The 17885-nt window shown below is 41.3% G+C and overlaps 1 protein-coding gene across 7 annotated transcripts in view; it reads left to right on the top strand.

The window, feature by feature from the left end:
• The window catches only part of CADPS2 (calcium dependent secretion activator 2), a 667593-nt gene that overhangs the window by 303878 nt on the left and 345830 nt on the right, over positions 1 to 17885 (top strand). The window lies entirely within an intron of this gene.

Raw genomic sequence — 17885 nt, 5'->3', positions numbered from 1 at the left:
TTTTATTTATTTTTTTTATTTTTTTTATTTTATTTTATTTTTTTTAATATATGAAATTTACTGTCAAATTGGTTTCCATACAACACCCAGTGCCCATCCCAAAAGGTGCCCTCCTCAATACCCATCACCCACCCTGCCCTCCCTCCCACCCCCCATCAACCCTCAGTCTGTTCTCAGTTTTTAACAGTCTCTAATGCTTTGGCTCTCTCCCACTCTAACCTCTTTTTTTTTTTTTTTTTTTTCCTTCCCCTCCCCCATGGGTTTCTGTTATGTTTCTCAGGATCCACATAAGAGTGAAACCATATGGTATCTGTCTTTCTCTGTATGGCTTATTTCACTTAGCATCACACTCTCCAGTTCCATCCATGTTGCTACAAAAGGCCATATTTCATTTTTTCTCATTGCCACGTAGTATTCCATTGTGTATATAAACCACAATTTCTTTATCCATTCATCAGTTGATGGACATTTAGGCTCTTTCCATAATTTGGCTATTGTTGAGAGTGCCGCTATAAACATTGGGGTACAGGTGCCCCTATGCATCAGTACTCCTGTATCCCTTGGATAAATTCCTAGCAGTGCTATTGCTGGGTCATAGGGTAGGTCTATTTTTAATTTTCTGAGGAACCTCCACACTGCTTTCCAGAGCGGCTGCACCAATTTGCATTCCCACCAACAGTGCAAGAGGGTTCCTGTTTCTCCACATCCTCTCCAGCATCTATAGTCTCCTGATTTCTTCATTTTGGCCACTCTGACTGGCGTGAGGTGGTATCTGAGTGTGGTTTTGATTTGTATTTCCCTGATAAGGAGCGACGTTGAACATCTTTTCATGTGCGTGTTGGCCATCCGGATGTCTTCTTTAGAGAAGTGTCTATTCATGTTTTCTGCCCATTTCTTCACTGGGTTATTTGTTTTTCGGGTGTGGAGTTTGATGAGCTCTTTATAGATTTTGGATACTAGCCCTTTGTCCGATGTGTCCTTTGCAAATATCTTTTCCCATTCCGTTGGTTGCCTTTTAGTTTTGTTGGTTGTTTCCTTTGCTGTGCAGAAGCTTTTTATCTTCATAAGGTCCCAGTAATTCACTTTTGCTTTTAATTCCCTTGCCTTTGGGGATGTGCCGAGTAAGAGATTGCTACGGCTGTTATTATTATTATTATTTTTTTTTTTAATTTTTTTTTTTCAACGTTTTTTATTTATTTTTGGGACAGAGAGAGACAGAGCATGAACGGGGGAGGGGCAGAGAGAGAGGGAGACACAGAATCGGAAGCAGGCTCCAGGCTCTGAGCCGTCAGCCCAGAGCCCGACGCGGGGCTCGAACTCGCGGACTGCGAGATCGTGACCTGGCTGAAGTCGGACGCTTAACCGACTGCGCCACCCAGGCGCCCCGATCATGGGTTATTATTATTTTTTAAGAGAGTTGAGTGCACAAGAGGGGTAGAGAGAATCCCAAGCAGGCTCTGCAGTCAGCCATGAGCCCTACTCAGGGCTCCATCCCACAACCCCGTGATCATGACCTGAGCTGAAATCAAGAGTCAGACGCTTAACCATCTGGGCCACCTAGGCTCCTCAGATCATGGATTGTTAATCTGTTTTTTTCTTTTTCAAGTATTTAAATTCCAGCTAACATGGTATAATATTTCAGGTGTAAAATTTAGTGATTTATCACTTAAAATACCCAGTACTCATCACAAGTACCTTCGTTAATCCCCATCATCCATTTAACCCATCCCATACTCCAAACCTCTAGCAACCCTCAGTTCTCTATAGTTAAGAGTCTGTTTTAACAACAGTCTTTTCTAAAGAAGTTAGTATCATGTAGAATTTTGATTAAGGAACTTGAAGACCAGGAATTCTGGAGGCTGTTGTAAGAATCCAGGAGTGATAAAAAGAAAGTGTAAACAAAAGCAATAATAGGTGAAATTGAGTAAGAGAATTCACCTTCAAGATAACATGTGCTTTGATTTCATTTGCTGATTTGTATTTTTGATCTGATTTTTTAATGACCAAGTTGGTACTGATTTCAGAACTGGCTTTATACCCATAACTTTCATCTTCAGTTTAGCAACACCGTGAATAAAGAATAGAAGGGTTAGGGTCAGCAGGAGCAGAGGAAGGGTCAAGGATGACTCCTAGATTTCCGTCTGGGGCACTAGGTGATAATGGTGCTATTCATTGGGGTAGAAAATAGGTGAATCAGGCTTTTGGGGTAGAAGAAGAGTTCACATTTTGAATGTGCTGGATTTGAGGAGCCCACATAACTTACAATAATGTTCACTACACAGCTGAAAATAATAGGTCTGTAGGAATTAAATGAGAACATAGCAAAAGAAAGGATCTGTGCAAAGGAGTCAATTGTGGTGATTTACTAACAAAACGACCCACCATTGACTTGTATATTAGTGGTAATTTACTAATGTAAAATTTAATACTGCTGTTTTGGATTCCTTGATTTTATGGTATTCCCATGGAAGTGCCATATGGCTTTTTCTCTCAAAAAGTGGTGGTTAAGATGGTAGTGTGGTGATAATAACCGTTTCGGTATGAAAGGATGCTGTTCCATGCGTTTATCAGGCAGACACTCATTTAACCCTAACAATAACTCTGAGGTATGCTCATTCTTTAGATGATAAAACTTAGACCCACAGAGGCTAAGCAGTTTGCCTAAAGTTAAACAGCTGTTAGGTGGCAGCATCTGTGTTGGACTTTGGTCTGGTTCCACAGCTCTTGGCCTTTACCACAGCACTACAATTAGCTTGAAAAGCCAGTTTTTAAGAGGAGTCTTGTTTTGAGGACTTCAAGAATTGGGCCTTAGAAGAAAATTCCCAGCTAAAAGATACTGGGAGTGCTGGTGAGAGGGTGGTGCCAAGTGATAACTGGAGAAATCTCCGGACGATTTAGGGATACAGGAGCATGGGTGGCTGAGGGTTGTGGGCAAAATGTATCTAATTGAGAAGGGAAAGTTGAGCTCAAGGGGAATGTCTGCTTACATTTAGAAAGTATGGATTCTGGGGTTGATCTCATACAAAAAATCAATTAGTTGGGGGGTTTTATGTAGTCCTTTATTCCTTTGAAGTTGGAAAGGGTTAAAAATAATTTTTACAATTGCCCTAATAGTTGATAACACTCCATTTTGCATGTTTAGGGATAAGCACAGTTGCCTATTGAAAAGAATACCATGCTTTTTTATACATCAGGTGACCTGTATTCATATCCTTTCCCCCAAGGCAGAGCATCTCAGAACAGTAGTCCTCAGGCCAGTACTGTTAGCATCACTTGAGCCTGTTGGAAGTGCAGGTTCTCAGCCCCCACTAGACCTTTATGGAGCCAGAAAAGTTGGGGAGGAGGGGAGGGGGACCAATACCTGTTTCAACGAGTCTTCCAGCTGATTATGATGGACATTCAAGTTTAGGGATCTCTACTGTCTCAGGAAGTTTATTTTCAGAAGAGGATGCATCACATAGTTGTCATCAGATAGAAATAGTATACATGAAAATAATGGTGAATCTTAAAGCAGTACACAAATCATAGTTGCTGTTGTTGTATTAAGAGACCTAGTAGGCATTTTTCACAGGTCCAGCTTATCAGATTTATGTAGGACTTGTGCATATAAATGCTTACTCCTTTCCTCTCCTAGTTCTCGTTTCTCTACCACCACTATCACACTGCCAAGGGATTTGTGAAAAAACAGATTATAGACAATTTAGGAATTCCAAAGTAGAAGGTTAGGGGGGAAAAAAAAAACACAGAAAGAGCTTAGAGCAGTCGATGCACTGGGTAAGGATTGTTTCTAATACCACCTATTTAGTAGGTCTGAAAATAACCTACTAAAACGGGACCATCGATGAAATGCAGAAGGGAATTAGGTAAATTCCTGGGTTTGGGTTCAGAAAACCAGCCTCACAAATATTGGAGGGAGACTCCATTTAGAGTCCATAAATGCATAGCTGAAAATACATCTGTGCAGCTACCTGAAAATGCTTGGCGTCTTCTGTGTGAATAGCACCACTGCTTCTGTAGCAGGAGTTACTCCTTTTTGTGTTAATGGTGAGCATCTTACCCATGTGGCAGATTCATTGATAATTTCATTCAACAAATATTGATTGCCTTGGAAGTCTAGGAATAAACCATACAAAACCCATTGCCCTGATGGAACTTGCTTTCTAGCATGATTAAGTTCCAGGATAAATGTAATATGTTAAATAGTTTTAATTGCTGTGGAGAACAGACAGAAAACAGGATGGGAACTGTCAGAAGCAGAGTTGCAGTTTTAAATGGAGTAAGCTTTGAGGCGCCTTGGGTGGCTCAGTCCATTGAGCCTCCGATTCTTGATACTGGCTCAGGTCATGATCCCAGGATCATGGGATTGAGCCCCACGTCGGAGTGTGTGCTGTGTGTGGAGTCTGCTTAAGATAGTCTCTCTCACCCTCTGCCACTCTCCCCTGCTCACACTTGTGCTTTCTCAAAATTAAAAAAATAATAGTAGTAATAAAAAAATAAAACTGGAGGAGACTTCACAAAGAAGATCAAAAACTGAACCAAAGACCCAGAAGGAATGTGTGCCATGCACTAGAACACATGCACGGAAAGGGCAGCTTGTGCAGAGGAGAGCCACCAGGTTAGTAAGGGGGCCTGTCATCTGAAGAATGTTTAACCTCACAGCTTAAAGACTGGGTTAACTGCCATTAAAAAGCTTGAGGAATGGCCTTTGGAAGAACGCAGGTTGTCTTTGCGATGACATGAAGTAAAAGTCTGTGAGAGAATGACAGCTGTAAGGAAAGTGTTGCCACCGGGAAACAACCTTCCTGTCCTTGGTCCTGTCCTAGACAGTTTATGGCAGCAGAGAGTTTCTCTTCCCTAAAGGAATCGGTTGTTGTTTAGATATCATTTTAATGGTGGTGGTGAGGGAATCCATGTTTTGAAAGAACTCTGGGATTTGTACCCTTGAAGTCCCTTACTATCCTGAAAGCCAAATTCTGGGATTAAAAACCAACAATGTTATTTCATGCATAGTAGCCATCTTGTGGAAGAACAAATAACTGCAAGGTATAAACCACAAAAATTCAAGTATTTACTGAGCACAATTGTATGCCAGAGAGATGGTAGTTCAACAAGTTTTGGGTTCATTTTCTTTACCATAGCAGAATGTTTGCTTTGAAGATTGACTTCCTTTCCAGAAATATTTTTCATTTTCATTTTGAAACTTCATTTCTCTGCTGTAGGCTCCTGGATTATCAAGAGTAAATAACTTGGTATCCTTAAGATTCATGTTTTAGAAACCTAGAATATGAAAGGGTAGTAGCTCATTCTCTGGTATCCTGATAGTATTGTAGAAAAAAAAATGATTTGGTTTTTTAGAAATGGTCTTTCTCAATTTCGGTGTCAACATTAGTATATCACCTGTCTTCTCAAAAGTTTCCTGAGATATTGTATCTGCAGCATAAGGGACGAGTATTTGTTTTCCAATCCATCATGGATTATTTTGTAAAATAAAACCCATGTGTTTTATTTCCTCTGAAAATGTATAACAGAAGTAATTTGGATTGATGACGGGATGGATGGATATGTGAAAGAAACACTAGAGTAAAATGTCATTTGTAGAATCTAGGCTGGGAGGTATATGTCAGAACAAAGGCAGTTGTTAGGAGTTTTAGCTTCTGATCTCTTCACATTTGATAAAGGAATGAAGATTGGTTAAATGAGTGATTTTTCAGACCACCAAAAGCTTTTTTTTTTTTTTTTTTTTCCAATTTTTACGTTTGGGCACTTCCAAAGCAAAATGTTGATTAAAACTCTGCTTTTGGATGTCATGGCATTGTCACATCACTGCAAGTTTCTAAAACGTCTCTGTATTCTGTCTTTGGACAGATGATGATAATTTGAGAGTTGGCGTTGGTCCATGGATCACACTTCCCATAACACTGATGAAACTCATACATTACTATATTATATAATAAAAGAAAGCGTATTGAAGAAGGCCGTTACCCCTATTCCACCAGTGAGGAAACTGACCCAGAACGTTGCATGTTCTCAGCTTGTGTCACACCTGGAACACCCAGGGCTGATTCCCTTTTTGTTACATTATTTTCCAGCCGACAAAAGGAGAGTGACACAGAAATGGAGGATGAGGTGAATAGAATTAGAGAATTGATGCTGAACTATTGTAGAAGAAGAGGACTGAGCACATTCTTTGTTCCATACAATAAAGGATTTATTGAACGTTAGATACTGTGAGACTCCAAAAGTAATCCACTGTTTAGTATTTTTTTTTTCTGTATCATAATCATGAGTGGGGGGTGGGGGGACATCTTTGTAAAACAGAACAAAGTAGCTCAACCCAGAAACTTAACAGTTTCTATGGTACCATGAAACATTGAAACAAGAGCGAGGAGATGGGTGCAGAGAGGGTGGTATCTTCTTTCACTCTATGTATTTGTATAGAAAAATACTGTAGAAATTCACATTTCCTATGTCATGGCTTTCTTTTCCACTGCGAACATGAGTTTTTTTTCTTTGAACCCTAAACCATCCCAGTCTGGAGATTGGAATCCCAGCTAGTACCCAGTGATTTTGGTTCCGTGTGTATGGAACTTAAAGTGAGTGGGTTGGTGACTTTTTTCAGCTTCAGCCTCTCTAGTTACAGGGTTAAGGAAAGTTTGCCATTGGTTTAAGGAAGTTTAAAGGACATTCTTAAGCTGAAAAATACTTGTAAAGAAAACTGAAGGATCTGCTATTGGTTGATATTACAAGAAAAACTTTATAAAAACTTTGTAATGTTGACAATAGAAATAGCACGTATATGTTTTTCCAAAAAGCTTCGTATTTTTCAAATCACCTTTATGTTCATCTGGGTATAAGTTCCCCTCAATCGAACTATAGGACAATGCAAGAAGACTTTAGTAGTTTAGGGGGTTCAGATTTGCTCTAAGGGCTTTAGGTGAGTTATAACAAAAGGGTCATTTGAGAATACCTGCTTTCTAGTTTAAGGATAGAGGTTTAAAGGTATCACCCAATTTTTCAAATAAGAGATGGTTTGCTATCATTAAGTTATATTTTCACATTTGATAAGGGAATGGGATTGGTTAAATTAGTGGTTTCCAAACTGTTGGAATTCATGGATCGGTAAAAACAAACAAAAGAAAACCCCCCGAGGTCAACTACAGCTTTTTTATTATTTTTGTCAAGAAGGATCATTAACCACAACAAAAAATTGATTCACAATTTACTGTTAATAACATTGTATTACAAGTAAGTGTTGTACCTATGATTTCTATCAAAATATTGGAGTGAATGTAGCTTTACTAAAATTACTTTGCAATCTACATTTCTTTACATTGAATTAGGGAAAACTACATTCCAGGGTGGTCATAAAACCATCTTTTGGATTCAGTAACTTTTCCCAAATTCCTTGCTATTATGAGGACTCATGATTTCCTTTAAAATTTGAGTGTTGAATGATACCAGATCCTACAGAGGCTTTAAAGGTACAGCTCTAATGAAGTTCATAGTCTAAGCAGGGGAAAGATACAGGGATTGCTGTACAGAATTTGCTGCAGCGTGAGAACAGGTTAGGTTCCGTTCCTTAAGAGAGGATGGGGAAGCCCTAAGAAGGCTCACAATGAAGAGGCGGTATCAAGGCTGTGGGAAGCTTCACAAAGGAGGTAGACAGTAACAGGAGAAAATTCCGTACCTCCCAATTCTCTTCATCCACCCAATTCTGTAGCTCAGTTTCATAAACCATAAGTTCATAGATCCCCAAATTTTATTATAGGGTGGGGGATGAGGAGGGATCTCAAGTGAGACCCTCAGAGCTTCAACTTTGACCCTTCGGCAGTCTGGATGTGTGACCTGGGGCATGTTTCTTTACCCCTCTGCTTTATTTTTTTTCTTTTTCTTTTTTACACCTTTAAAGTAGATGCTAGCATGTACTTTGTATTGTGAAGGTTAGTATATCTAAAACCCTAGAATGTGTTCTAGCTATTTTCAAAATGCTTTTTTAATCATGTGACTCCCAGACTTACATGTTTGGAAGGCGTTCTGTGTTCTTTTGGGATAAAGACCAGGTACCTTCCAGGGCTTAGGAAGCCTGTCCTTCCTCTCTAGCCTCTTCTCATTCACTAGATGCCCTGTCCCTTCACTGATTCTAAGGAGCCTTTTCAAACCCACTTAGATCAGTTGTGTTCCCCTGTCTACTATCCCTTGGTCTCCCCTCTTTCCAAACAAATTCCTCTCCATTTTCATATCTCCAATCACCACCTCAGGGAATCTTTTGTGACCTCCTCAAATAGGTTCAGAACCTTGTTATAAACTCTTGTGGCTCCGGAAATTCCCAGTATTTTCACCTAGCTGCCATCATTTTGTTTGGTTTTCTCTAGTATAAGCTCTGTGAAGGCAGCAGACTCTTGCCTTTTTCTCAGTAGTACATTCCCAACATTGAGCACATTGCCCAGTAGATAGTATGTTTTGATAAAATATTTATGGGAGAAATGGGTGAGGTATGGGGGAGGGAACTTGTAGAGGACTGTGCTAAACAAGCGTTCCCTTTATTAGAAAAGAAAATACATTCTTCCGACAGGTAGAAGAGAAGACTGTAAAGGAAGCTTGTGGGATACCCAGATGGATGAAGAGACTGGCACAGTACAGCCAGTAGGGAACCTATTGACTGGCTCTGGGCATGTGAAGTGACCTGATAGATGCTGGCGTTGATACTGGAAAACTAGAAATTGATATATAGTGGGACTAAATTCATCACTGTTAAGCTACATGAATTGATAACACCTGAAAAATAGGTTTTAAAAACAGTCACCGTTTCTCTGTGCACGGCCTCCATTATGGGAATTAGAAGTAGTTGCCATTAAGGAGAAAAGGGCGTCTCTTCTAAGTGGGGCTCTTGTACTTTCTCCATGTTTTTCCTGGCTGGACACCTGCTGGCAGCTCTCCCAGGAACCATCTCATAGATAGCCACAATGATTTGGCACGCACATAATGTTTTTCTTGTCATTATACGATCCTTCTGAATCAGAGAAGCGATGCATGGATCAGATCAAAAGCAATGGCTGAACAATAAGTGCTTCTGTGGAAAAGTGTATTTGAAGTTTTATTTGGACAGCTGAGCGAGCAGACTTACCTTTTGCAGATAGAGCTTACTATTGTAGTCATCGCATTTCAATTGTTATTCTCCATGACATGAAGGTATTCAGTGACTTCTTTGGTATATAAACTGAGCAGCTGAAAGGAAAGGGTGGCCGTTGGTGGTGCTCAGCGGGCCCCCACACGTGGTATAACTTGTTAAAATGTGGAGAAGACGTGACTACACGGTATGTTCTGGTTTGATGTGAGGTACCTGACTCCCACACTGAATTGGTAGGGTGTGTTCAGTGGCATTTTCACAAAAAGGTCACTGATTGGTAATTCCCATAGTGTTGACCAGCACCCATCAGAATATATATAGCTATCAGGGGTGAACCCTTGATAGGAGTGGGGAAGTGAGAAGAGTAAGTAAAGGAATGTTGCTTTTGGATTCCATTGGTCTGTTCTCTCAATATGTGGCCTTAGGCCAGTCACTTAACTTCACAGTCTAGAACACTTAATCTGTAAAAGAGAAAGATAATAAAGGCCCAGGGAGGGTGATTGTGGGGACAAAAGAAGATAATATGTAAAGAGCTCTAGGGAGACAGAATATCTGCTCATCAGTGGGTTTGCTGATATACCAAGTTCCCATCACTGCTTTAGCACCAATAATGACACACTATTCAATGTACCCCAGGCATAATTTTATGGAGGATCCTGGGGCTCTGACCAGAAAGCTGGCGTGTGTGCACCCAAGGCTTGGAGACCAGTTCCTAGAACCAGCCTCTTCATGTGGGCACCCTTTACCTGCCTTTAACTTGACAGTTGTTACTGTGAAAGGTTAGAAGATTAAGATAGTTTATATCTGATGGGACTAAACCCATCATTGTTCCATAATTTATAACATCTGAAAAATCTTTAAAAACTATCTGTGATTACAGTAGATTGTCATTCAGACTTTTTAATTCTTTTTTGAGAGAGCGCGTGCACACAAGTGCCTGTGTGAGCAGGGGTGGGGCAGAGAGAAAGGGAGACACAGAATCTAAAGTGGGCTCCAGGCTCGGAGAGCTGTCAGCACAGGGCTCAAACTCGTGAACTGTGAGATCATGACCTGAGCCAAAGTCAGACACTTAACTGACTGAGCCACCCATGTGCCCCTAAAGTTTATTTTGAGAGAATGCATGTGCATGCCAACAGGGCAGGGGGTGGAGAGTGAGAATCCCAGGCAGGCTCTACTGTCAGCCTGGAGCCCAACACAGGGCTCAAACTCATGAACTGTGAGATCATGACCTGAGCCAGAGTCAAGAGTCATGCTCAGCTGACTGAGCCACCCAGGTGCCCCTAGACATTGTTTTTAAACAGTATTTTTAGAGACAGAGACAGAATGCAAGTGAGTTGGGGCAGAGAGAGAGAGAGGGAGGCACAGAATCCGAAGCAAGCTCCAGGCTCCAAGCTGTCAGCACAGAGCCCGACACGGGGCTCGAACTCACAAGCTGTGCGATCATGACCTGAGCTGAAGTCGGATGCTTAACTGACTGAGCTACCCAGTGCCCCTAAACAGTGTTTTTAACATTTTAAACAATGTTTTATTTTTCTCACAAAACTAATTTTACTTTCCTTTATGGCATTATTCATACTTTATTCTGAGATGTTTTTCTGTCCCATTCATGTGGACAAGCTCCATATTTTAAGTTAAGCATGTAATTGAAAATTACTATACCTTAGTGTTTATTTAAGTTCTGCAAGTGCATGGATGGGGAAATAATCATCCAAACCATCCTCATTTATTCATTTCATGGATATTTTCTAAGTGCATGCTCTGTACTTGGCCTGGTGGTAGGTGCTACAGATACAGTACTGAACGACACCATCTTTGGCTTTGGAACTTACTATTTACTGAGTTAAAGAATAAGATGACAATATAACCTTCACCGAATTATCACAGTGACAAAGTGCTAAGTACTGTAAAGGAAAAAGGTGCTAGGATTACATGCAAACACTGCCAGATCAGGCTGATTCAAGGCGATTGGGGAAGGAATCAGTAAGGAAGGGTTAATTGTGCCAATATCCTGCTGTCTTGATGATTACAGCTTTGTAGTAGAGGCTAAAGTCTGGGATTGTGGTGCCTCCCACTTTGGTCGTCGTCTTCAATATTACTTTGGCTATTCGGGGTCTTTCATGGACAGGAAACCCATCAAGACCCTAGAGGAGAAAGGAAAAAACCTCTCTGACCTCAGCCACAGCAACTTCTTACTTGACACATCTCCAAAGGCAAGGGAATTAAAAGCAAAAGTGAACTATTGGGACCTCACGAAGATAAAAAGCTTCTGCACTGCAAAGGAAACAATCAACAAAACTAAAAGGCAACCAACGGAATGGGAAAAGATATTTGCAAATGACATATCAAAGGGCTGGTATCCAAAATCTATACAGAACTCACCAAACTCCACACCCGAAAAACAAATAATCAACTGAAGAAATGGGCAGAAAACATGAATAGACACTTCTCTAAAGAAGGCATCTGGATGGCCAACAGGCACATGAAAAGATGCTCAACGTCGCTCCTCGTCAGGGAAATACAACTCAAAACCACACTCAGATACCACCTCATGCCAGTCAGAGTGGCTAAAATGAACAGGAGACTATAGATGCTGGCGAGGATGTGGAGAAACGGGAACCCTCTTGCACTGTTGGTGGAAATGCAAATTGGTGCAGCCACTCTGGAAAACAGTGTGGAGGTTCTGCAAAAAATTAAAAATAGACCTACTGTATGACCCAGCAATAGCACTGCTAGGGATTTGCCCAAGGGATACAGGAGTACTGATGCATAGGGGCACTTGTACCCCAATGTTTATAGCAGCACTTTCAACAATAGCCAAATTATGGAAAGAGCCTAACTGTCCATCAACTGATGAATGGATAAAGAAATTGTGGTTTATACACACAATGGAATACTATGTGGCAATGAGAAAGAATGAAATCTTGCCATTTGCAGCAACATGGGTGGAACTGGAGAGCGTTATGCTAAGTGAAATAAGTCATACAGAGAAGGACAGATACCATATGTTTTCACTCTTATGTGGATGCTGAGAAACTGAACAGAAGACCATGGGGGAGGGGAAGGGGGAAAAAAGGGAGGGAGCCAAACCATAAGAGACTCTTAAAATCTGAGAATAAACTGAGGGTTGATGGGGAATGGGAGGGAGGGAAGGGTGGGTGATGGGCATTGAGGAGGGCATCTGTTGGGATGAGAACTGGGTGTTGTATGGAAACCAATTGGACAATAAATTTCATATTAAAAAAAGGGTTAATGGAGTGGGGATCTGAAGCATTACTAAGAGATAATTAGATGATGGTCAGATGGACACAAGTTTGGGAGAGACCAGGGGGACTGGAGCATGGAGACTGAGCGAGCGAGCTACAGAGAGACAGAGAATATGCCTTGTAATGAAGCCAGAGTGGTAGTTTGGAGCCAGTGAAGAATTTGTAAGCTGGAGGAGGATTGAAATAACAGAGTAAAAAAAAAAAATACTAGTTTGATGCCAGTGAAGGGAATAAGTTGGGAAAATGAGAATCATTTGGGTGGCTTTCAGGAAAACGGAGGTAGGAAAGCCAGTTCCAGGCACTCTGGGGTGCCTGGGTGGCTTAGGGAAGCGTCTGACTCTTGATTTCAGGTCAGGTCATGATCTCACGGTTGTGAGATCGAGCCTTGTGTTGGACTCTGGACTGAATGTGGGGTCTGCTTGGGATTCTCCTTCTTCTCCTCCCCCACTTGTGCTCACTTGTGTGCTTTCAAAAAAAAAAACAAAAAGAACTTGCTTTTAGATAGTTGAGACAGAGTGAGGTGCATAAACAACTTTTGTGGGCACAGGAAGAGGAAAAGAAGGATTTGAGAGGAATTTAGGGGGTGGGATCAGCAGGGTTTTGTGACAAGTTGTAGGGAAATAAACATGGAAGAGATGGAGGTTTTGAGAATGGTTTCCAGGTCTCAAGGCAGGAAGTAGGTATCTGATGTTCACTGAAGCAGATAGAGCAAACAATAGGGAAAGTTACGCATTCTGTTTGAGACTTGTCCCACTGGCACCCTAGACTTCATGTGTAACGAGAGCTTTTGGTTGGTATTAGCTGTGTCCGAAGCTTGAGTGATATTTGAAGAGTTTGGTGGATCCCGTTTTGTGATGGTGTCAGAATTGGGAGCGTGTGCAAAGTGGACTACCCCAGACCTAACTGATACTGGTCAGCATAGGATCCCAGAGGAGGATACAGAAGGGAAAAGCAGCCATGGTATCATGGTAGGTCTTCCTTTCCCTATGCCTGGGATCAGGGGAGGGCTGTCCCTTCCCCCTGCTTTCAGATCACGGCTTTTCCTTCCTCATGCAAAATCTCTCTTGCCTTCTGGAATGCATTCCTTTCAACTATACCACAAATCTTTCAGCTTTTTAGTGTTTATCCATTTCATGGCTCCTCTCACACAGACATCCATATCTCAGGAAATCTGTGAGCTGGATACGTACGTAATCCTCTTCTTTAGCTTTAGAGTGTTCAATGTCCATAGATAGTACTTTTTTCAACAAATCTTTATTGAGCTCCTATTATAGGACAGGCTCTGTATCAGGCCCTGGATTCACCAGCAAACAAAACCAAGTGTCTATCTGCTCCAGTGGTGTTTGCTTTCTTTTTGGGGAGACAAATACATACAAGGTGCTATGTACTAAGAGAAAACTAGAGCAAGATATGAGGGTGAGAATGGCAAATTAAAAGGGGGCCGAGGGGGCACTTCTTCTCAGAAAGTGATATAACCGAGACCCAAATGAAGTTAATATAGTAACCCATGTGGGTATATTTGCTGCCTAACAAATCATCTTAAAATTTAGCAGCTTAAAGTGATAAATGTGTACATATCATTTCACAATACCCCAGTGTAAGGAATCAGGGTGTAGCTTAGCTGATGTTTCTGTCTAGGGTCTCTCGTGAAGTTGCAATCCAGCTGTCGGCTGAGACAGCCATTATCTCATGGCTCAATTGGGACTAAAGAATTTGCTGTCCAGAACACTTGTGTGGTTCTTGGTGACCTAGTTCACTGAGGGCCTCCTTTCTTTGCCTCCTAGCAGCTTGCTTCCCCAGCGCAAATGTTGGGAGAGAGGGACAGTATGCCATGGTCTTCTGTCAACAGATCTCAGAAGTGACACACCATCATTATTTTCTGTCATCCATACCTTAAACTGCCTCTTTACTGACTTGTCTCCCTCCTTGCCTAACTGCAATTTCCCAGTCCAGCTTCTCCCTCTTTTCTCGTTTCCCTTTTTATTCGTGCTTCCTAAAAGGAGAGTTTATATTTGCTGTCTTAAGTTTTACAACTTGTCCCCCCTTTCTCTCCTACACATTGGCTCCCTCTCTCTTCCACACCATGAACTCTTCTCTGTCAAAGGTGACCTCTGGTGATAAAGACTCTTCTTAATTGAAAAATCTAGTCTAAATTTAGTTGACTTCTCTTGTGGCATTTAATTCTTTTTCTGTTGAGATGATCTCCCCTCTGGATAGCAAATAGATCAGACCTTGCCTTTTCCTTCTCTGACGCTGCCCCCTTTCTTGGATCTAGTTCTTTTCCCAACTGTTTAAATGTAGGTATTTAAGAGTTTTTTCTTCACTTTTTGTTTTTACTTTACTTTGTCTTCAAAGCTGACTTATGCCAAAACTAAAATAATCCATGACCCCTCCTGACACCACCGCCATATACAAACACTACACACACACACACACACACACACACACACACACACACACACACGTTTTTCCATCTGTATTCTTTCACTCTTTATTTTTGGTTAATGGAATCCAGGCACCCTCTAGAACTTTTCCTGCCTTTCCAAATTCTATAATTCGTGACACATGTTAATTCTGTCTTTTAACTCCCTCTTGCCTCTCCCTAGTTCTCTAGTTAATGACCTTTGCCCTAGATCAAGCCCTTCCTGTTTTCACCTGGTCTACTGTACTTGTATGGTAACTGATAACCTGATCTCTGTTTTGTTCTATCCTCATGTCTTTGATGCTGCTACCAATTGTTAGCGTAACTCCTGCTTGTCAACATTTCAATACCTGGGTCGCCCGGCCGTCATTGGCTCTCTGTCCTCAGAGCCCAAATCCCTTGCTTGGCGCACAGTGCATTTTGCCATCTGGTCTCTGTTGGTCTGCTTGGCACAACTTTGGCTCCTCTTACCCTTACGTTTATTTAATGCTTCTGCAGTATGAAAATTCTGACGTTACTCTCAGAAGACCATGGTGTCTTATGCCTTTATGCTTTTATTTCTTTTGTTTCCCTGAAATGTATTTTATTCTCCCTTTTCTCCTTTAACCCACAGGTCATTCAAATTACAGGTTCCTGTCTTTGTTTTGTGCCTTCTTTGTCCTCAACCTTGTCCCCAGACAATGGAGTTCCTTTCCTTTTCTCCTCCCCCCCCCCCCACCTCCTGCCCCCTTGCATAGGCTGCAGTTCTTGCTTTTATTTCATTATTTATCCTGTCTCTCTCTGGTTGTGTGAGCTTTGAGGGCAGGGTCTCTGGCCCATTCACTCTTGTGTCCCCTCAGTACTTAGCAAAATGCCTCACAGGTGGTTATCTAGTAAATATGTATAAATAACACGAATTTGACTGAGTTAGTATGGCTTCACCTATGGTTTTATAGGGTAGTGAAGACTCCAGAGACTCCTTATTATCCTTGCTTCAAAAACATTGTCGTGTTCCTTGGTAGAATTTAGCACTGTGTTAGGCAGGAGAAGTTGAGAAAACATAAAATGCCTGCCAACTTAAAGTATCAAATACCAAGTAATTAAAAGCTCTTCTGAAGCCAGTCCTAAGGTATTTATTTTGCACATTAAAAATATCTTGCTGTTTCCAGCTATACACACAGCTACCAAATTTTTAAAAGTTGTTTGTCTCAACTCCAAATAATCTCCCATAGAAATAATGTTACTTACAGCATTTCAGTATTTCTAGATCAGGGTGCAGTCTGGAGACAGAAAGCACACAATTGAGCAGGGACAATTAAATCAATGAGAGATTGGTTACCATGGGTAAGGAAAGCTGAAAAATATGGGGGCACAGCACCTGGAGAAGGAACAAATCTGGGAAGGGTTCCACTCCCTGCCTCTCAAAGGCTGGGATCCGGTCCTCGGAGATGATGGGGCATGTCCTGCATGGCAGAGACATTCACTGAAGCACCACACTAGTAGGACTCAGGTGGGAGGGGGTCTGCCTTCTGAGGTGCTGCACTGCAGAACTCACTGGAAATCTGCCAGTGGGGGTGGTGCCCTGGGAAGTCACACTCAGGCCTGGGGAGAAGCTGTCCAGGGGTTGGTACCACATGCCTCCAGGGATAAGAAGAAAACCAGAAGGAAGAGCCCTCTTCCTCCAGTGTCCCTCCAACACCCTGTAAAGTGGTGCTAGCTGACACAGGCAGGGTACTGGAAGGGTAGCACAGAAAAGCAATAAATTGACTACTTTGACCACTGAGCTTATCTATGTCCCCATTTAACAATATACCTGTATCACAGGAATTAGAAAAAATACATAAATGTAATTTATCTTGAATTCTAGTGCCTAGTGAGAGTTGTGCAGTTAGATGAAGATTAGAAAGGAGATGAAGGCACTCCCATGTGTATCGAAGTTGTTAATGGTATTCTTGGACAAGGTACATCATTAAATGTCTTCATTTTCATTGATCTGCGTAAAATAAAGGCATTATTGTTACATCTGTCACTTAAGAATTAGTTGCAGCTTAGAAACCTAGAAAATAAGAGTATTTTATGTAATAACTGAGCCACAGCTGGTAAAGAGGAAGCGTTGTGTGTAGGTCTTAAATGTTTGCTTAATACAGAGTTTACAACCCCTATTTCAGTACATTAGTCAACGAAAATTTTTGAAGAATCAGGAATCTTCTGGCCAGTGAGCAAAGACAGGAATACATATTTTGTGTGAATGACTTTAAAAGGAGAAAAATAAAATGTTGGAGAAAGGTTTGGAGTTAGGTGACAGTCAATGGAACTAGTGAGGTCACTTTATATGGAATGTGTGTCCTGCTTACTGACATGCAGACAAGCAAGAGCCTACTTAGTCTAAGTAGTGGGCTCATAACTTGGGGTGCCAGTTCTTTGGGTAAAAGTTAACAGGGATTTTTGTTTCATAAGCTTCACAGATGAAACTCCTGGGACTGTACTGAATAATCCTACATGCTCTTTGGGAAGAATTTGTCATTATAGGAAAAGAAGGAATAAAATCAGTCTTATCTGATTCATAGTGGATTCTTAGGACTATTGATGAGAAAATAGGTATTTGAATCTTGACTGATATTTGCTCATTTTGGGGTCTGTAACTTAGAAGAAGGAGATGCTTAAGGCCAAGTGTGAGTTGTTGCACAGTAAGACCTTATTATCCATTTCTTCCTGTTTCATGAACAGTCCTCTCCTTTTCTCTCCCTCTCTCTCCCACTCTCCCCCTCCCCCTCCCCCTCATTGTCTTTGTATTTTATTTTTTAACCTGGTATTAGCAGATGGCTAGATGCTTCTTAGAGAGTTTGCTTTTCTGTCATGCATTTTTACCAGCTATGAGACATGTGGGAGAAGTTGGTGGACTAGTGAAGTCAGGGTTGTGGAAGGTTATACCCTAACCCCCAGCTGTGGGGCAGTTTTGTTTAACAGTTATACATGCTAGGTATTGATTTGGATACTAGACTTACCACACTATTGGACTTAAGATCCTGACTCAAATAATTGGAACTCCTCTCCCCGCTAAAAACCTAGCCTAAACCCTTAAGTACAGATAAAA

Source organism: Panthera onca, chromosome A2 (assembly GCF_046562875.1).
Source record: "Panthera onca isolate mPanOnc1 chromosome A2, mPanOnc1 haplotype 2, whole genome shotgun sequence".
Taxonomy (NCBI): domain Eukaryota; kingdom Metazoa; phylum Chordata; class Mammalia; order Carnivora; family Felidae; genus Panthera; species Panthera onca.
Note: the sequence above shows the minus strand (reverse complement) of the source record. Positions and strands in the feature narration are given on the sequence as shown.